Raw genomic sequence first — 21,626 nt, forward strand, 5'->3', positions numbered from 1 at the left:
CATATTATGCATATAGTTGGGATTATGTTTTCCAATATGTATTACTTTGCATTGCGGCATTTTGTTGCCCAATTATCTAGTTTTGTGAGATCCTTTTGAAGCTCTTCACAGTCTACTTTGGACTTAACTATCTCGAGCAGTTTTGTATCATGTGCAAATTTTGTCACCTCACTGTTTACTCCTTTTGCTGGGGGACACCACTAGTTACCTCTTCTGAAAACTGACCATTTATTCTTATCCTTTGCTTCCTATCTTTTTAACCAGTTATCAGTCCATAAGAGGATGTTCTCTCTTATCTCATGACAGCCTACTTTGCTTTAGAGTGAGGGTCCTTGTCAAGGCATTCTGGAAATCTATATCCACTGGCTCTCTCTTGTCCAAATGCTTGTTGTCTCCCTCAAAGAACTCTAGTAGATAGGCGAAGCATGATTTTCCTTTATAGAAACGGTGTTGACTTTTTCCCAACAAATTATGTTCATCTATGTGTCTGAAAATTCTGTTTCAACCAGTTTGTCCAGTACTGAAGTTACACCTGCTGGACTATGATTCCCAGAATCTCCTTTAGAGCCCTTTTTAAAAATTGGTATCACATTAGCTATCCTCCTTACAGAAGATGATTTAAAGGATAGATTACAAACCATGGTTATTAGTTCTGCAATTTCACATTTGAGTTTTTTCAGAATTCTTGGGTGAATGCCATCTGGTCCTGGTGACTCATTACTGTTTTGTTTACTAATTTATTCCAAAGTCTCCTCTGATGACAGCTCAATCTGGGACAGTTCCTCAGATTTGTCACCTAAAAAGAATGGCTCATGTTTGGGAATCACTTTCTCATCCTCAGTCATGAAGCCTGATGCAAAGAATTCATTAGTTTCTCCACAATAATCTTATTGTCCTTGAGTGATCCTTTAGTATCTGGATCAACATTGGCCCACACTGGTTGTTTAGAAGGCTTCCTGCTTCTGACATTTTACATTTTTTTTGCTATTACTTTTTGAGTTTTTGGCTAGCTGTTCTTCAAATTCCTTTTTTGCCTTCCTAATTATAATTTTACACTTCCTTTGACAGTATTTGCACTCCTTTCTGTTTTCCTCGCTAGGATTTAACTTCCACTTTTTAAACAATGCCTTTTTATGTCTTATTGCTTCTTTTACATGGTTGTTAAACCACGTTGGCACTTTTCTGTTTCTCTTATTATGGTTTTGAATGTGGGGTATACATTTAAGTTGAGCCTTTATTATGGGGTCTTTGAAATGTTTCCATGCAGCTTGCTGAGATTTTAGTCTTGGCACTGTACCTTTTAATTTCTGTTTACCTAACCTCCTCATTTGTGTGTAGTTCCCCTTTCTGAAATTTACCTCATGAGGGGTGGAACAACATGTTCATCTTGTACCCGAATGGGCACACGGTCTTCACCAAAACAGCATCAGTCCCGCAACCTGGATTGGCTAGATGGGGAGATTGCCACATGAGTGTCATAGTCATGCTGCCTCATCTGCACTTGGTGTCTCTGTGACACTCTGGAAAACCAGGGGCTAGAGCTAAGCCCTGTACTGTGCTCTGGTGTGAAAAATGGGGCACAACAGCCAGGAGGAAAGTTCTTGGATGAAATTGCTGCTAGGGCTGCCAGGCTATCTGATGCTGCCCCCTTCCCGAGTCCCCAGTGTAGTTCTGGGGGGCTCTGGGGAGTGACCCCAGTGCCATGGTTTCAGATTCTCCATTTCAGAACAGCCCATTGGTTTCTGTAAATGGGAATAACTTCTAAGGCTGCTCTGAAGTTCTGCTGAAGGCAACACCACTGCACATAACAGACAGAATCTGGATTGTGCAAAGATTGTCTTAATGCCACCTCTGGAGTGGACCCCCTTCGCCTGGGCTGTGTTCTGTGCCTCTCAGGAGTCCGGCATAGAATCTACCTTGAGGTCTTTAGAGCTATAATGTACCAGCTGCTCCATTCCTTTCTTTGGTCAGTGTCCGGAGGGAAGGTTTCTAAGGCAATCCCTTGTGCAGTACTGCAAGAGGTGGAATTAGTCATTCAGAAGGTTTCTCTCCCCTCTTATCTCTGCATCATTATTCAGCCAGTTCTTGCGTAGTTATAGAGGTCATTATTCAGCTATAGGGTACTCTCTTTTGAATACAATTAAAACCAATATCCAGGCCAGTTTTACTAGTAAGAGATCTCATGACAATTTTTGAACATATGGGAGTGCTAGTTCTAGTATCCTGACAGTATTTAGCTCTGGGTCCTTTATCCAAGCCTCAATTAGCCAAAGGACTTCTTTAGCCTAAAAAAAGATTATGTCCACTGAGGAGTATCAAATACATTCAAAAGTCCCTCACTTGTCCAGAACCTCATTTATCCTAATTGCTTGCATGGCTCCCATCCCTTTCTGATTAATGAGGTTTGACTTTGTTATTTTTTACCTTCCTAAAATATCCCTATTCATTTCAATTTGCTAGGACATTCTTCACTTCCGACCCAAAACTCTGGTATAGTGTTACATTGTGCAATTAAACAGCTGCTGCTTTTCACCCAGAGGCAACGATGTTCCAGAGGCAGGTGAAGTCATTCTTGTGCACAAATAGCTTGGCAATAATTTTTCATGGTACTCTACAATTATGTCTACACTATGAAATTCGATCGAATTTGAAAAGGTTGACATTTTAGCAGACAATTTTACAAGGTCTTTGCTAGGTACATGAGGTCAATGGAGTGTGCCCACGCTACCGGGGCTACCCTCAACTCCAACAGTGATGCTCTGTGGGTAGCCATTCCACAGTTCCTGCTGCCAATTTGAATTCTGGGTGAGGATACCACTCCTTGATGGAACAAAACCATTATCACGGGTGGTTCTGGATACGTGTCATTAGCCTCCCGTGATGCTCTGATCTCTGTCCTCCCTCCCTGCTTGAAAGCAATGGCAAACGGTCGTTTCACACCCTTCCCTTCATCCCCCTCCCCCCGGTTATCCATGCAGATGCATAACATAGCAAGCATGGACCCTGCTCAGCTGCATGCGGCTGTGGCACGCACTGCAAACAACTTGCATGTTATTCTGCAGTTTGTCCAGAGCTTAGCCTGGAGCTGCGGGTGCGAGGAAGAATGCGAGGAGGCCCTCCATACAGATGCGGAGGAACCCATGGAATGGAGCAATTGGCATATACTGGCAGCCATCGAGCATGCTGATACAGTGGAACGCCGATTCTGGACCGGGAAACAAGCACAGACTGATGGAACCGCATAGTTATGAAACTATGGGATGATGACCAATGGCTGCCAAACTTTGCATGATGTCTTACAGGGAGGAGAGCCGCCTCTCCCACTTCCAGCACAGGGGAGATCGAGGTGCTGTGCTTCGAAGCCGCCTTGCACTAAGGCATGGTGGCACAGCCGGGTCTCCCTTTAGCACCAGGTTTTAAAAGTGGCATTGGAAACCTCACATTTCTACAGAGCCATGGAGAGGCCCCAGTGGTCTCTTAGCACACCAGCTTCGTATAGTCACAAACGAATGGTTCATGCTGATCTGTCTAGGTGAGAGATCATCAAATGTTTCATTAATTCCCCAGCACTAATACAGGAGCAAACTATTTAAATAAATACTTTCCACAGTCAGTGATATCCGTTTGGGATGAGGTGTTCACTTAATTTCCCCGCTGGGGCATTTCACACTCAGTCCTTAGATAAGAACTGATATATACACATCCCAAAAGTTAGTAAAATGTGAGCATGGAGCAGAAGCCTTAGCCCAAGTAGGCAGGTTAGTTACGGTAATTGGATAGGTTCATAAGGGCAGGTAAGGCAGACATAACTGGGAAGGAAACTTGGGCTATGTCAACACTGCGGCAATTTGTTGGAAGAGGAAATGCAAATGGAGTGCTCGTTTGCAAATCTCGTGCTTTCATTTGCATATTTTCTTCTGATCCTTTTTGTGGAAGAGGTTTTTGTGTTAATAAGCCCTGCATAGACAGGGCCATTTGTCGGAAAAAAACCATTTTGCGCAAGATCCTGTAAACCTCATTTTTTGAGGAATAAACATTTTCTGCCAGGAGCTAGCTCTCTTATTTTTTTCTTTTACAGTAAATCTGATACATTTGACAGTCAGGTTTGATACTTAGAAACCAGGGGCCTATGTGTTCTGTCACCAAGCATTTCTGAAAGGAGCCTGGGGATCCTAGGGGCTTCCCTTTCTCTGCTCTTTCAGGTGCTCTGACCATTCTCACATTATTATGGTGAGACCTGTGGGCCTGCCACTTCAAATTTGAGAAGATGAATCAGTGAGGCATCTCTGCACATGGGCAGGGAGCCCTTGTACCTCATCTTCCACTCCAGATTTTTCCTTTCTGCTTCATTCACCTATGCTGTCAACACTCACGGAAAGGTGTTAATTGAGGTAAGATGTAGTTGTGTTTAGCGGTGGTCTCTATGATTACAACAGCTTTCTTCAGCAAGGCCATCATGGACACACTGTCCTCAGCAGCAGGCACCATCTTTTTCAAGGGATAGAGGGCCTCTCTTGTTTATTGTCTACTTGTAGAGTTCTCAGTAGACATGCCTCTGTGTATTGACATTCCAGAGATTTTTAGGCACCTCTTTCTTTAGTGGCCTGGAGCCTCAGGCAGAACTATTGACTCTAGGTGGAAATTGATATTAGCAAATGATTCTAGAAAACACCACATCCTAAAATGAACTCATTAACGAAGAAATAGGGAAAATTATGATTTATCTTTCCAGATAGTAGAGTGCTGACATTGCTGGCATGCTCATTTTTAAAAGGGAAGTTCGAGATCTGTGGAGAAAGGGAAGCAGGCAGCTTGGTCCATCAAATAAGGCACTGTATTAAGACAGGAGACTGGGCTCCAATTCAGCAGAGGAACTTGATTACCTATATGACATGCTCCTACACTTCAGTTAGTCTATAAGGTGCCACAGGACTCCTCGTCGCTTTTACATGACATTAAGGACCTGAGCAGACCCATTGAAGTTGATGGGACTATTCAGGTCCTTAACCTTAGAAACATGCTTCGCTACCTTATATCTCTAATTTTGACCTGGTGTGTGATTTTTGCCTGGTTACTTGTCCTTTCTTTGCTGCAGTCTCCCCACGAAATAGTAGTGATGCTCTTTTATTTCCGAGTTGTAGCCTTCTCTTCTTACACAGTCAATTTTATTCTTGCATGGGTTTCTACTGGATTGCCTGTGTTACATAAAGGTTTGCTAAGTGAGGAATTGTTCACACTAATTCAAGTAGATGGTACTACATGTTATTTCATTTTCATTTGCTGGTTTACTTGGTTTCCCTATCAAATAAGTCACAAGTTAGATGAACCACCACATGTTTTTAATCTCTTGAGGGAGCGGGTGGATATGGAAGAAAATGCTTAACTACCCAAGCTAGCTACTGACTCTGAAAAAAGCGTAATTTAAAAACAGTGGAGAACTTTGCAACTAACATTCTCAGCTGCTGAGTAGAGGTTGCTAGCTTACACTGGTTTATTGGCATAATTCACTGCAAGACCGAATACCATGAGGCGCTTACAATATAGTCTCCAATTCAGAAAAGCATTCTGCCCTTCAACGTGTGCTAAGTCCCATAATGTGCATTAAGTAAATGGAATTTAAATACATGATTATAGCTGGCCAGAACAGGGACGGACATAAAGTACATATCTAAATGCTGTCATGGACCTGGGGACAGAGTAGAAGAGAAAACATATATTTTGCATTGGACTTCTTGATCAGCGCCTATTTAAGGTCAAATAAGCTAAAGTACAGGCAGTCCCCGGGTTACGTACAAGATAGGGACTGTAGGTTTGTTCTTAAGTTGAATTTGTATGTAAGTCGGAACTGGCGTCCAGATTCAGCCACTGCTGAAACTGACCAGCGGCTGACTACAGGAAGCCCAAGGCAGAGTTTCTCTGCCCTGGGCTCCTGCAATCAGCCACTGATCAGTTTCAACAGCGGCTGAATTTGGACGCCTGGGACAGAGCAGCTGGGGCGCTGCCGGGTAGGCCCCCGCAGCGCCGCACCTCAGCGCTGCGTGGACCAACCCGGCAGCACCCCAGCTGCTCTACCCCAGGTGTCCCCAAGTCAGCCGCTGCTGAAACTGATCAGCGGCTGATTACAGGAAGCCCGGGGCAGAGCAACTCTGCCTCGGGCTTCCTGTAGTCAGCCGCTGGTCAGTTTCAGCAGCGGCTGACTTGGGGACACCTGGGGCAGAGCAGCTGGGGTGCTGCCAGTTGGTCCAGTAATGCCGAGGAGCAGCGCTGCGGGACCAACCCGGCAGCGCCCCAGCTGCTCTACCCCAGGTGTCGTCGGCGAGAAAAGCCTGGTCTGCTGGGGGGCTAGTGCGCCCCCCCCAGAAGACCAGGGAGACACAGGTGGCGGGACTGCCGAGACGTGCCACGTTCCCGCGGCCGGCGTCCTCCGCGGCTTTGCTCCGCGTCTCCCTGGTCTGCTGGGGGGGGGGGGAGACTGTCCCACTGCCGGCGTCCTCCGAGGCTTTGCTCCCCGTCTCCCTGGTCTACTGGGGGGGGCTCCCCCCAGCAGACCAGGGAGACGGGGAGCAGCTTTTCTCACCCTGGAGGACGCGGGCGGTGGGACCGCAGCGCATCTGGGCGTCCCGCCGCTCACATCCTCCGGGGCGAGAAAAGCCCCATTCGTAACTACGGATCCGACATAAGCCGGATCCGCGTAACTCGGGGACTGCCTGTATTAGTTTTTAATTGCCGTGTGAAATCTGATTGGCCATTGTAAATGCAGATGGAGGACATAAGTCGGGGGGTTTCGGCCCCTTCCGCACTTACAAAAATGGTTGTAAGTGCAGGGGGTCACAACTCTGGCCATCATAAGGTGGGAGGTTTCCTGTAATGACTTTTGGATGCCTCAGGTTTTGGGTGCCTAATTTGAGACACCTCATTGGCAGACGATGGGTGCTCAATGCTTTCTGCAGATTGGATCCCTTGAAGGTATCTCAGTTGATTGTGAGAGCATCGGTCTATTGGTGCTAATTAGTAGTATTTGGTAGCGCTTGGAGTATCCAACTGGTATTGGATCCCATTGTACTTGGCGTTGTACAAACATAAAATAAGAGACTGTTCCTGCTTTAAAGATTTTAACATCTTAAGAGACAAAACAGGCAAAGGGTTAAGGGGAAAGGGAGGTAACAGATGAACAGCGTCGAGATGGTGATGGTCTGCGAGTGTCATGGGAGTTGCCAACATTTTGTTTTCTGTCTGGGTTATTAAAAGTGAGTTTGTGGAGAGGTTTTGTTGGAATGGGATTAGCTAAATGAGTGGTCGGCTTTTGGCAGCCCTTGGCATGCAGCCTGTCAGGGTTATCTGCTGGCTGGCTGCAAGACAGTTTGTTTATGTTGAGCGTCCGCAGGCATGACCCCCACAACTCCTAGTGGCACGACCACTCCGCAGGCTTGACCCTCTCATCTCCCCGTTCTGTGTTCCCAGCCAATGGGGGCTGTGGGAAGTGGCGCAGGCTGACAAAAGTGAATCGTGACCACTGGTGGCTGCAGGATCCATGCCTGCAGACTCTCAACATAAACAAACTGTCTCGTATCCTGCCAGCAGATTACCCTGATGGGCTGCATGCCAAGGGCTGAGTCTCCCAGTCCTTTACTTCTGCTGTAATGTGAGCCTATGTAACTTTGCCTCCCCGAGAGAAAAGAGACAACATAAAAGGAATTAACTCCTGTCTTTTACATATGTCCTCCAGCCTCAGGTGAAATGACACCAGACAGTCTTGAAGCCCCCATGCTAGCCGGCATGATATTGCAGGTGGTTGGCAGATATTTCACACACATTTCATGATGTCCTGACTCCAGAATCCTGTCTCTGAGGGTTCAGAGAAACTGTGACCATAAGTCACGTAAAACTAGCAGACTTACCCGGCATTGCCTGGGTCCTTCAGGGGTGTGTGTGTGGGGAGGGGGGAGGGGAGGAAGCTGGGGGCCAGGGACCTGTTTGCTTCTCCCCTCTAGGTCTTTCCACTTGCCGGGGCCTGTTCTCTTCTGCCCCAGACCCCTCCAGCTCACCAGGGGCCTGTTCACTCTCCCCGTCCCCTGCCGCCTGCCAGTGGCCTGTTCTCTCCCCCCGTGCTGTGGCTTTGGGGTTTAGGGTAGGGGGCTATTTACTCAGGGTGCTGGCAGGCAAGGGGGTGGAGCCCCAACCCTGCTGGCCTCTCCCCTGGTGGTGCAGCTGCCCCCAGTGGGCGCTGAGCAGGATAGCTCCCCTCTGTGGGTTCGCTGCCTCCACTGGCCTCTCTCATATCTCGTCCCTGCGAACAGCAGCCCTTCCTCCCTTTGCATGTCATGGAAATCTGCCCCTTCCTTGGGGCTTCTGGGTCTCCTGGCACAACCCAATCCTGGGCTTGCATTAAGTTAGGAGCAGAGGAAGCTGCCTTCCAAATTTGGTGGCCCTGGCTCCTTCTGTGTAGGAGACGTTCTTGAACAAACGGAGGCACAGACAGACTGACAGACACACTCTAATATATGCAGAGGGAGATTGATTCAAGGTTTCATTTTTATCGAAAGTGGAGCTGTCAAAGAAGGCCGCTGGTAATGGAGGCTGCAGCTTTTCCTGGCTCCTCATCTCACATCCCATTTATTTAATCTATACTGTACCAGTAACCATGGCGATAGTGATGCTGCTGATTCCTGTCTCAACGTTCCTTGCTGCGGAGCCCCTTTGAGAGGCTTAGGCGCTGACAGTACCGGGCATGCAAATGCCTCGCACAATTCATTGAGTTTTGTTTCCTTGGACAAAGGAAAGAGAGAGGATCCCAGATCTTCCCCCAGGCTGGCCTCCTGGCAGGGCACTGTCAAATTTGGCATATTCTGATGCTTCTGACTATGGTCGACAAACTGGCAATGATGGGATTCCAGCTGCACCCTCCAGCTTTAGGGCTGAAAAAAGGTCTTGTGGCCATCCTTCCATTACTGCTTAAAATGATCAAACAAGGAGGTATGAGACAGGGATACAAAGTCAGGTAACCAGTTAAACGTTATGTTTCACTGGTTAACCGCTTACACGGGGGCAGATGGATGCAGCTCTCGCTGGGCTAGAGTGCCACTACCTGTGATGTACCGCTTCTTACCAGGTGATGCTTACCGTTTATGGTTAACTGCTGGGGGCTGGAACAGACCCTCACCCACCGTGGGCGGGGGGTGCTCTAGTGGGGCTGGAGCACCCCTTGCCTGCACTAGCTGGGGAGTTGCTCCAGTCCCCGGGGTTAACTGTAACCAGTAAGCATCACTCAATAAGGGCACTGCTTACCATTTAACCAGTTAACTATTCATATCCCTAGTTTGAAAACAAAATAGTCTGGCCTTTGGGTGCCTTGTGAACGTACATTTTGTATTCACAAGGCACCTTTTAATTTACAGTCAAGATCATATTAGATGCCACTTTAGGCACCACAAACTGTTAACCAGGTGCGCGCGTGCACACACACACACACACACACACATACACCTCTGTTTGAAACCCCTTTTGTCAAGATTAAAGGATTGTTGCAGGCAGAGAGCAGTCATTTGCATAGCATAGTCTAGTGGTAATTTTATCAAACTGATGCAATTCTTGCCTCTGCCACTGACTTCTTGTGTGACCTTGGGGGAAGTCATTTAATCATTCCTTGCCTCTAGATGCTGTCTCTAAAATGAGGGTGATACTCTACTGGCACCCTAATCTACAGTTCTAGAAACAATAATAAAAATTAACTAAATTTAAAAAAAGCTTGCCACAAGGCGTGTCACTTCCTGCTGGTCCAGTACCTCCTCCTAGTTACTCTTGGGATTAGCTCAAGGCTAATGCCCTCCCTCTTGTTGTTTGGATGCCTCTGGTCTGTCCCCCTTGTCTGCCTGTAGCCCCTCTCTCAACCTCAGGAACCGTCAGCCATACTACCATGCTTATTTCCATATTCTGGAGTTAGTGTATCTGTCCCATAATCATGCCACTTCCCCATGGCAAGTGGGGAGGGGGACTCAGGCCCACCCACTATTCCAGGTCCCAGCTCAGGAGGGTCTGTCTCCTCACACTTTGCGCTTCCAACAGCAACTGAGCCAGCCCTGTCCTAAAGCTTCTCTTACCTGAGTCTGACAGGCCCTGATTGGTTATTCCCTGCACGTCCTCCCTGATTGGCTGTGCCTCATGCAGCCTCCTTCGGGCACTCAGAGGACTCCCCTGCCCTGCGCCCTGTTGAGGTTAACCCTTTAGGTGCCAGTGTGGGTGGGTGCCTCATTTCAAACCTAACAACCCAGAAGATGCAGAATTAAGACTTCACTGAGCAAAGAAGACAAGGGAGACTCACTTTCTTGTCCCTATCTGGGGTAAGTCTGCATTGCAGCTGGGGGGGGGTGCTTGAGTAGACGCACACACATGCTCTGCTTGAGCTAGTGTGCTAAAAATAGCCATGTGGATATGAGTGGTGGCTTGCAGACTGTCTGTTTGGAGAGGACTGTAGTCAGGACATGCTGTCATATACTATCTCGAGCAGAGCTAGCATGCATCTTTCTGCCTGTGCTGGAAAGCACCATTCCAGATACCGTGTAGACGCACCCATATATTTTAGTCTCCCTTTCTCCCTTCTCTATGGGTAGCGTATAGGAAATGTATACAGCAGTAGGGATGTAATAGTGTAGTCGATTAACCAATTAGCCGATAAGCAAAAATGTATAGCTTAATGCTATAGACTACACGCATTTCCCCCCGCCCGCCAGTAAATTTTTAGCAGGTTGGCCAGCAGCCCTGCCACCCTGTGCTGCTGCCTCCATGCTGCTGCCTCTGTATCAGAGTCACAGAACAGGGTGACAGGCAGTCGGTCCATGAGGGAAGCTGTTTTTTAAACTGGATCCCCTTGCAGACCAGCTCCCACCTGGCACCCCGCGCTGCTGCCTCTGATTCAGAGGCAGCAGCATGGAGTGGCAGGAGGCTCCTCCGGAGTGAGGCTGAGGCATGCTGGCTGCTGGCCTCGCCCCTGGGAACTATAGAATAGTCAACTAACTGGTGAGAATTCATGAAGTTACTCGACTATTCAGTTAACCGATATTTAACATCCCTATGCAGCAGAACTTAGGTTTTATGACTTGCTTCACAAGTGAAAGGAGGAGGATTCGTTGTCTTGCTAACCTTTAAGCACTCTAGTTTCATTAACTTGGGATGCAAGGATTGTCTGTGGAGACAAGCTAGCTTTATGTCCAATGATACTTGGAGAGCTGCTAGAAATGTGCATCATAAAGCTGGATTCTGCCAGGCGATCGGGGGTGCTGATCATATGCTGAACGCCCTCAGCATCTGACAGGATCAGGTCCATATCAATTGCATTGGAGGATGTTCTCTGTCGGGTCAGGAATTTGTGAAATTTTTGCTTACGTGCATTTATGATCCTAAGGAAAGTTGGAGTGTCACATGCTTTCTGAGTCAGGCACTCAGGTTTTTGTGAAGACTGATGCAATGAAATTGTTTTCTGTGAACAGATTCCATGGCTTGTTTTTTCTCAAGACATCGTTTCATGGGCAGAGTTGAAGTAGTTTGGGTGGCTGGTTTGAGAAGCAACCTCGTTTCTGCTTTTCCTGGGCTTATAGTCTGATCTCTAATTTTCCCTAAAGGTAGTGTACACTTACTGTTGATCTGGGCTTACAGCTTTAGCTTCCTATGCACAAAAGTTCATAATTTTTTGTAATAGTTCTGATCTGGAACTCAGGAACTAAGGAAGTTATAGGCTGCTTGATTTCCTGAAGCCTGAAGAAGGGAAATCTGATTTGCCCGCACCTTGTAAGATTGGGATGCAAGGATCATCTGTGGAGATGCATTGACCCTTGCTCCCCATGTTTTATGTTTATGGGCTCCCCCAAAGCACTAGAAGCTTTGAGGGAGTCTTTAGAGGAGTGGAGCTGTGGGAGCAATTGGAGGACCATGAGGGTACTGCTACTAGCCAAGGTGGAGGAGCAGAAGAGCAGCTCCATGCTTCAGGTGAAGGCAGCAACGTATTGGACCCTCCCTGGCTTCTGCAGATGGTAAACCTCCTCTAGCTGGCAGCCATGAGACTAGACTCCCTTTGGATGAGACACAGGAGGCTTGCTGGGAGAGTCCTGTCGCTTTCCTTGCTTCTCACATTGAACCATAGAATCCCAGGGTTGGAAGAGACCTCAGGAGGTCATCAGGTCCAGCCCTCTGCCCAAAGCAGGACCAACCCCAACTCAATCATCCCAGATCCTCCGTCCCCTGTAACTGCCAGCAAGACACCTGCTCCACCCCATCTCCTCATGCTCTCCATAACTCCAGTCCCACGCGTGCCCTCCTCAAACCAGCTTCCTCCGTTTTGTTGTGCCTCCCTTTCACTGGGGGTGTGGTGATTGGTGAGGAAGAAGGGCTTCCAGGAAGGCCTGGCCCCTAGGTGTTTTGTCACTCATGAGGGGAAACATTTTGAACCTCCCCTAAGTTCCTTTGACAACTGCCACAGTTGCCCATTCTTAAGGCCAGCTCTGATTTCAAGAGGAGAGATGGGCTGGGGTGGGCACTTGGAACAGCTCCTGGGTGCAGAAGAAAGCAGAGGGAATGTGTTTTGCACAGTCCCCAGATGCCCTGCGCTCTGTTCCGTGATCCCATAACACCTAGCAACAGATGGGCTTGTCAGGCACTTTTTACATACCCACAGTGCATTGCTGTCGACAGGGAGCTAATGATGTGGACGCAATCTGTTGACAGAGGGAGCAAGTGTAAACATGCTTTGGCACCTTATTTTGGTGACCTCTGCACGTCAACAGCAGTTTCTTCGACAAAACCTTTGTAGTATAGAAATACCCCGAGTTGGAGCTCTTCTTTTGTCCTTTTTTTGCTAGGAAGTTCCTCTCCCCATCTTGAAAACAAGTTTGACAAATTAACTCTTTTTTTTCTTCAGTGTATAGGGTGTAATAATTCAGAAGAATCTAATCTGATTTTGTTCAAATGTGGCTTTAAAAACAACAACTATGCTAGCTTCTGATACACACTTCTAACATACAGATTTTGAGCCCAACATGTAAACTATAGGGCAGTGGTAGCAAAATTGGACTTCTGGACTATTAATGAGAAATACTGGCGAAAAAGGTGCCTACTGACAACATTTTAGCTCTGGTGAGAATTCCTCGTCTTTCTCTGTCAAAGCTGCAGCTCAAATAACTGAGTAAATGAAACACCAACAGAAATGCTGAATAGAAAAATAAAGCAGGAAAATTAAAACACTCCCACTCCATCACGCAGCACATGAGACCTCCTTTCCAGCATGTACAGTATGTAAAACCCGAGTAGGATTTGGATGAGTATAGCTACAGAGACACCGCATGCTGCTGTCCGTGTGTAGTGGGTGCACGTGTGTGTGTTTGGCACTGCCGCAAAGGAAGCCCTTTGATGAAATTCATAGGATTAGAGGCCTGAGTTGTGAGGACACACTTGGCTGAATGCAATTAAAATGCCTGTCAGGCATTTGATACCAGAAACCCCTTGACAGACTGCTCAAGCAGACGCAAACGCAGTATCCTATTGTAAGTACATGATGGCGGTGCTGGCTGCCTTGTCATCATTCTGGAAAATTCCACGGACAGTGAGCTCCCTCTTCCTCTCCCACTCGCCCTCTTTTCCTTTTCACCACTGCGGGGACTTTTTCTAATTCGCCGCTTTCCTTTTCCCAACCTACACATGGTTGAGACAAGCTGGTGGCTTGCAGATTGTGTCTGTCTGGAGATCGGCAGCGAGCGGACGGGTCGCAATGCTCCGGGAGACTGATTAGGCAGCAGTTATTTAAGGACAGGTTTTTGTGGTGTGGCAGCCGATGAGCCGGTAATGATTTTCTCTTTAGAATGTCAGCGTGGTGTGATTTCAGCAAATTAAAAGAAAACCACCATTGTGTTGCAGCATACCAAATTCAGTCTGCCGGATATTAAGTGCTGCATTTGTGCACATTGGATCAATTCAAGATGTGTCTATAGCACATGCTATCTATCTATCTATCTATCTATCTATCTATCTATCTATCTATCTATCTATCTATCTATCTATCTATCTATCTATCTATCTATCTATCTATCTATCTATCTATCTATCTATCTATCTATCTATCTATCTATCTATCTATCCAGGTTAGTAGAACAAAAACAACTAGGTTTACCCCTTCCCCCCCATTAGCTGTAGAAAATATCTTGTTGGATCAAAAATGAAATATTTTCACTCCTTTTAATAGATTCTCCATCCTGTTGTCTCTGACGTGGTGCCCAGATTAGGATCTACTTATTTCACAGATCAAAAAAGGTAAGGCACGTTATATTTTAATATATTTATAAACAAGTAGGCTTGTGGGGTTAATACTCCTAAGATAGTCTAGAAATGTATGTGCTGCTTCATTCTGTCATAGCCTGCTACGTTACAGCTTTAGTCTGGCATTCAATCTGATCTCACTGCAGACTGTAATTTACTTTTAATATGTAGGTATAAGCTTAGACGGCTTCATCTTTGGTGACTACCTCCTCAGATCAGTCATTTCAACCACAGTGGCCACTAAAGGGTGAATTCTAATGTCTGTTTACCTGTTCTGTGGATTTAGAACCCCTATGAAAGCTGTTCAGAATCCTCCATCCGCACTGAAAGTTAATAGCATTAGAAACGGGGCAGGAGAGGGGTTTTAAATAGGGAACTGAAAGCTTTATATGATACTAAGAAAAGGGTTAGATTTTACCTGGCTAATGAATTATCACAGAACTTAGAACTGGAATCATATGGATGGCTTAATACTGTATCATTTTCGGGGAGGGGAAATTGCTGGTAACAGGCACCTTGTGGCCAGAAAATGCATGTGCTTCAGCTTCGGTTTTGGTGCATGGAATTTTAATATGAGGCAACACTAAAGGAGCACATTCCCTGTATTTATGAAGTACATCATTTAGCACACAAGAGACTCTTCCTACACGTGGCTACAAAAACAGCAGAATCTGCTATTTTTTAAGTTTTTTTTTCTGAAACATAAATGAGAAATATATTCTCCTTTTCTTTCATGTCTCTAAACCTTTGAGACACTCTGTGTGGCATTAGAGGCTTTCTTGGGAAGCCACTGGGGGTAAGGAGCGCTTCTGTGATGGCGCTTGAAAACTGGGTGATGTTTTTGGAAGGATCAAAGTGTTTTAGGAGCACAAGCCACATGGATTTTCTTCAGTGGCACTCATGTTCCTAAATCACTTGTAATGGGGTTTTTTGGTCAAAATTGCCTCTCTGTCTCTGTGGAGATACTATGTATGATCACCATTTGTTAACCCCTTATGTGCCATACTTCTCCCAGCTTCTAGCAAGCCAAACCTCCAAATGGGCTGCCTTTCAGTTGTCAGGAAATTGATCGGGCTTTGTCAAGTCTCTATGAATATCTTAAAAAACAAACAAACAGATGTTATGGGGAACTCCAACAGCCCAACACAAATTCAGAAGTGTGTTAATTTTGCTTAACTTCTGCAGTCATGTCTCTCAACCTACAGTAGCTTCCTAGAAGCAATGGGATTTCATTCACGTAATCTCTACACCTTGTTTTTTTAGATGTTAAGAGACTGGTTATGCCAATATCAGTGCGGACTGAATGACTGAAATAAGAAATGATAAAAATCTGCCCCTCCCCCAAAAACCCAGACCCTAAATCAATTTAGAATTCAGAAAAGTTCAACTTACTTTTAAAATTAATTGTCTGATGGTGTTACTCATGTACTTAGAATTAATTGTGTGTGTGTGTGTGTGTGTGTGTGTTTAAAGTTAAGGCCCACACTTCACGTATGTCTTTGTTGTTCTGTTTCATGGTGTCTTCGGGAGATATCAGAAGCTCTCCAATTCTTCTTTTCTCCCCCTACCCAAAATCAGCAGGAAAGGGAGTGCTTTTGGTATTACCAGTCTGGGTAAAAGCAGGAATATTGGAAACTTTGTGAAAAAAACAGTGTCCTGAGATTTCCAGTAAAATTTCCAGGTGCCACATATTAGGATGTCAGAAAAACATGTAAACCAAATGAAAGTTGTGGATCTTTACTCTCAACTAACATGTGAGACTGGTTCACGAGCTAAACCCAGGCACCATTAACTAGAAAAGAAAGGTGATTAAGGCCACAGGCCTGTCAGGCCTGACTTCTACTGCTGCAGGCTGCTCCTTGTCTTTTGAAACATCACTGCATGTGTCTGTGCTGGACTTTTCTCACCCTGAAAAAGCAGGGTGGTAACACTTGTCTGTCTCTATGGGGAGCTGAAGTCCTAAAGTTTATAAAAAACTCTGAAATCCTCAGGCAACGGGAACTATGTAAATGTAAAGTTGAATTAAGGCACCTAAATATCACAATAATGGGAGTCTATATATTGCATTGATCTTAGAATTGGGTGTACTAGTAATAATAATAATTAATTAATTAATGGTACAAATACACGAGGCTGAAATTTTATTTTCCTGGGAATCTACTGGTGAATGACTTGGCTCCATATAAGGTTCCTTTCACAGTAAATTACATACGTGGTGATTCCACAGTATTGAGTGAGTTTCAGGTACACATGATATATAGAAGTGAGTCTATTCCCATGTTGTACAAGATATTTTTGCTTACTTGCGAAGGTGCTTGTGCTGTCAGAGATACATTAGCTTAGTATGTGGGAGCTAGGAAAGCCAAAAAGGGATTGCGCCGGCAGGAACAAGTAAAGAATACAGCTGACTCATAATTCAAAAATCTGTGACATTCTCTAAAAGCTAGGTAGGAAAGCTCAGCCCTTCTTCCAATTGCTCTTATTGTCAGAAGACCGTTCACTTGACTGCCACTAAAAGAAACCTCTGAATAGTTGTGCAATGCAGCATTTTCAGTGCCAGTTTAGTAGTAAATTATTGCAGAGCTTGTGAGAAATTGTGGGCAATCTATTTTAGTACATTGGGTGACAGTCTGCTCTAAAAGCATTTTCTGAGTCATCACAGTTTTTGCAAGGAGGTGACTAGGTGCCTGTGACTGTTGAATCCAGTTAGTTTGTTGATTCTGGCAGCTTGAAAATATTAAAATGCCGCTTGATTGCATTAAACAAAAATGAGTCCGCTTGATGGGAAAGGAACATGGGACAGAGCAGAGATCCTCGAATTCTAAAATTTTCAAAAGTAGTTGGATACTCATATCTCTTACTTCTGAAAATATTACCCCAGCCTTTGTGCAAAGTTCAGAGGCATATTGATGGGAATTGTATGCGTGGAACAAAATGGTTTGATGTGGCGCATAGCTAGAAAGGGAAGCATTGGGGAGGACAGCTGGAAAATTAGATCTCCAGTTCATTCAGAGCTAGGGTACTCTACAGTGTTTTATATCATTCTTTCTCTTCTGTCTGCTCCCATGACCATGTTGCTCATTCCGAGATGAGCCATTAGTTAGGGTTCAGAGTCCGTAACACAGCCATGTGGCAAGATACTCAGTTATCGACCTCTAGTCAGTGTCTTTCATCTCCTGATCGTTTATGATCATTGACATTCTCCAAAGTACTGGAATAAAAGGAGGCAGTTGCAAAAATACCTCTTGGCTCCAACGTGTCCATTATTTTTGTTAGACTGCAAAAGGGATCTGATCAGGATCAGGCTTAGGATAATTTAGAATGATTTGCCACCATAACTGTTTACACGGGTGACGTGACACGACAGCGCAAAAGTGTACTGCCAGGTGCTGGTCTGGTGTAATGAGCCTCGCTCCATTGCAAACCACAGAGCTATGCTGCGTCACCTCAGACCCAGACTCAAGCGTGTGATTTAACACATGGATCTTGCACAGATTTATGCATGTGTCTTTCTTTATGTCTCATGAGCTGGCCCATTGGCAATTCACAATGTGGAAAGTTAGGTACAAATCAAAATCGTTTTACCAGAATTGGGTCCTGAAATTTTGAGCCATAAATTGACTGTTGATCACTTTTCTCTTGCAATTGTATTTTGTGGGGTTTTTTATGAATGCACAAATGTACTAATAGTATTTTGTTGTAATTTCTATGCTGCTTAGCAGAATGGGGAAAAGAAGGAGTGTTGACCTTATTTTGATTCAATGGTGGTTTGAAGCCTTTCTTGTCTTAAAAGTTTGTCACATGCGGAGAGATGTAGGATGGAGCCATATAAGAGAATGTCTGGTAGGGAGAAAAATGGTAGAACTATAAAGATTTGAAAAGTTGTTGGAGTGCATTTGTGTAAAGGGACAAATTCTATCCCTGGACTCCCTCAGAGCCATGTGGTCATATCAGGAAATTTGAAATACAAAATACTTCCTGTCCATGTAGTATTACCACAGACAAATGGGCAATCTTTTTGAAAACGGTTTTGGCTCTGCTTGTGAATGTGTTTGAAGCAGGAACATGAACATGTAGCCAAGTACATGGTTAACCAATGAGCCTTTACTCATCTCTTGGTTACATGCACCACCCCCCTCCTCTGTATCAGAAGCAGCGGGGAGCGGGGGGAGGAGGGAGGAGCCAATGCACATGGGGAGCCGGATTTTATCCCAGCTCCCATGAACCTCCTGTCACCCCTCCCCCATTGGCTCCCACAGAGGCAGTGGGGAGGGGAGGGGGACAGCATTCCCTAGGAGCCGGTTTAAAAGTGGAGCCACCTGCCCCTCCCTCCATCCTCCATGCTGCTGCCCCATGTGTAAACATGTGTAAAATTTCAGCAGGTACACATTTACACAAATAAACACATTGTAACCTCCCTTTGAAGACAAAGCACCCCATCTGTTCCCCTTGACATCAATGGCAACTTTCTATTTGACTTCACTTAGAGGAGAACTAAATCATTGGATTGTAAATTCTTTGGGGTTGGGCAACGTGATTTAGGATTTGTCTACCCTCAAGTCAAACCAGTTGCAAAACTCTGCTCAGATTGTCCTCATATGAGTCAAGAGGGCTTGTTTTTATTTAGCTTCAAGATGTTCCTAATCAATTTAACTCTCCCTAAGCCATTTTTACATTGATTCAAGGGTGTCCACGCAACTATTTGTGCTGATTTAAACAATTTTAAATTGCGCCTCTTGTTAAACTGCTGTTGTTAAACAGACATGTCATTACTCACAAGGCCTGATTCTGCAAGATGCTGCATGGGTGCTGCATACTGTAGGGTGGGTTGGTCTTCTCGGGGTGAGGGCGTACCTAGCATATCTCAGGATCAGGCCTTAGCTTCTTGCATATTTCCTTCCCAAATGCATTTACAGTCTCATGTCTTTTTGTGCTCTCACAGAAGTTAAAGAGAATGTTATCATTGATTTCATATGACAATCATGTAAATGTGTACAGCTAGATACATGATTTTTTAATATTAACAATAATAAAATGTTCTTGCATAAAGTTTGTTATGGAGTCATAATCTGGAATACATGCTGTTAACGTGCATTTGAAGCATTCAGCTGTTGCAATGTATCCTTTAAGACAAAACACAGAACTGCTGTTAAATTATACAGGTTGAATCTCTCTAGTTGGCACTGTCTGGTCTGGCAACTTCCATGGTCCAGCACGATTTTAGATAGCTGGGTGTGGCCAAGTTTCCTGCGGTCCCATAAAGTTTACAGCCACTAGCCCTGGCTCTCAGTGTTCAGTGCTGTTGTTCAGCTCTAATTTACCCCAAAATGTCTTCTACCAGCCCAGTAAGCAGTGGAAGTGTTGAAAATGCTGCTAGGCTATATTGAACTCCCATAGTTCAGCAAATTCTATGGTTCAGCATCGGCCAGGTCCCAAGGGAGCTGGACTATGGAGGTTCAACCTGTACTGGATTTATTAACATACATCTAAAAGAGCTTTAGACTTACTGATTTACAGATTCAGTAGACCCACTGTGATCATAGTCTGACCTCCTATATAGCAAAGGGTATAGAGCTTCCTAAAAATAATTCCTAGAGCAGATCTTTTGGAAAAATGTCTCCATCTAATTAAATCCAATCTTGATTTAAAAATGATGGAGAATCCACCATAGCCCTTGGCAAACTCTCCCAAATTATTCCACACTCTAAAAAAGAGAGATGCGAAAGCCCTATGGCAGCCTGTCTCAGAGACGGGATCTGGAGCCTCGAGTTTGCACTAGAATTTTAAAAGTAGCCATGTAGATATTCCAGCTTGGGTTGGAGCAAAGACTCTCAAGCCTGGAAGAATGACATGGCTGTTTTTGATGCCATAGCTCAAGCTGCAGTCTGTAGGCCTAGGCCTGAGACTTACTGCAGCAGGGTTGGTTTGTGTGTTTGTTTCTACATTTTTTGACAATATAGCCATTCCTTGCATTTACAAAGCTTAGAACAAAGGGGCCCTTTCCCATGAATGGCGGTCCTGAGGCACTGCATTAACACCAGTAAGTACTAACAGGAACAGCAGCCACAGAAGGCTTGCAGAAGTAGATCCTACAGTTATATGTCCTGCAACATCTAGAGATCAGAGCTGGGCAAATACAACAAGCATTTCTGCAAATATTCACTTGAGTCTTCAGTGTCTGCACTAGAACCGTGTTCTTACTGCTTTTCTGTTTGCTTTCCACAAACTTACTTTCAGGTACATTTTTCCCAGTGGAAATGTTCATGAAAAGTTAATGTTTGGCTCTAATGCTCAGTCATGGGACCACTTCAAAGCAAATGTCAAACTGCAGCTAACCAACAGCAATATGAATTTTGGATTGCCATTAGCCCCTTATGCCTCCTGCAAGGAGATTTACAGGATCTGTGGAAAAAGACTTTTTCTCGACAGATCCCCCTCTAGACTGCCACTTTTTGCCGACAAAGTGCTGAGTCGGCAAAATGCAGCAGCCATTTTTATGCAAATTAGGCACGGGATATTTAAATCCCTGCCTCATTTGCAATGTCGACCTGCCTAATCTGCATCCCTCTGCCGACAGAGGGATGCAGTCTAGACATACCCTTAGTGCCTGTAGCATGCTGTTGTGTCTCATCCCATACACAGCAATATTTATCTCTATGAAGGGCTTTTTTACACTTTACTGGTCTTCAGTTTTCTGCCTCTACTACTTTTAATTCACAATAGTTCTAGTCACTAAGAAATTAGTAATTGTGGCCTGCATGTCTGTTCATAATCCTGATTTGGAAAAGCAGAGCTTCGGTTCAAAGGGAAACAGCTTAGAAAACCTCTCTTGCTGCCTTGTGTTGTTTTTTAAATTGACTTTGCTGGTTATCAACATGCACAGTGAACAGGCGGTAGTAGTGGGAGGAGGAGGTATGCCAAAAACACACATTTACGCCTTGTGCACGTAGCAGGGGGTAATCCAAATATTGGCACCACTAGCATCCGAAGGTACGTCTGCTAGAGCCAGCTCACAGCCATGTACTGCACTGAAATATTGGTTCTGGAAGTTAGCAGTGACTGCAGAGCTGAGCCCTTTAACTATGCACAGAAAGTCGCTGGGAATGGTGAGTGGAGAACAATAGATGTGGTACAGGCTTTTGTCCAATCACAGGGACATGAGGTCAGGGCATCTGAAGAATGTTCACTTGTAGGTTTGTTCTTGCGAAAGGTGGTAATGATACTGGTGCCCAGTTACTCTGCGAAAGAGAAGCAGCAGCATGAGGAATGAACATGAGAGTTGCGTTGCAGAAGACAGGGATGCGAGGGAAGAGGTAGAGATGGAAACA

The 21,626-nt window shown here is 45.2% G+C and overlaps 1 protein-coding gene across 20 annotated transcripts in view; it reads left to right on the forward strand.

The window, feature by feature from the left end:
• MAP2 (microtubule associated protein 2) overlaps window positions 1–21,626 on the forward strand; it is a 336,436-nt gene that overhangs the window by 138,693 nt on the left and 176,117 nt on the right. For 18 of the 20 annotated variants that reach the window (XM_075933890.1, XM_075933897.1, XM_075933901.1 and 15 more), the window contains exon 3: window positions 14,225–14,292. The exons of 1 other annotated variant lie outside the window; for it this stretch is intronic. The gene's annotated coding sequence lies outside the window, so the exon portion shown is untranslated. Of the gene's footprint in view, window positions 1–13,690; window positions 13,825–14,224; window positions 14,293–21,626 lie in introns of those variants that run through there. One more of the 20 variants, XM_075933891.1, reaches the window with a different exon arrangement.

This window comes from Pelodiscus sinensis, chromosome 7 (genome assembly GCF_049634645.1).
Source record: "Pelodiscus sinensis isolate JC-2024 chromosome 7, ASM4963464v1, whole genome shotgun sequence".
NCBI classification, from domain to species: Eukaryota; Metazoa; Chordata; order Testudines; family Trionychidae; genus Pelodiscus; species Pelodiscus sinensis.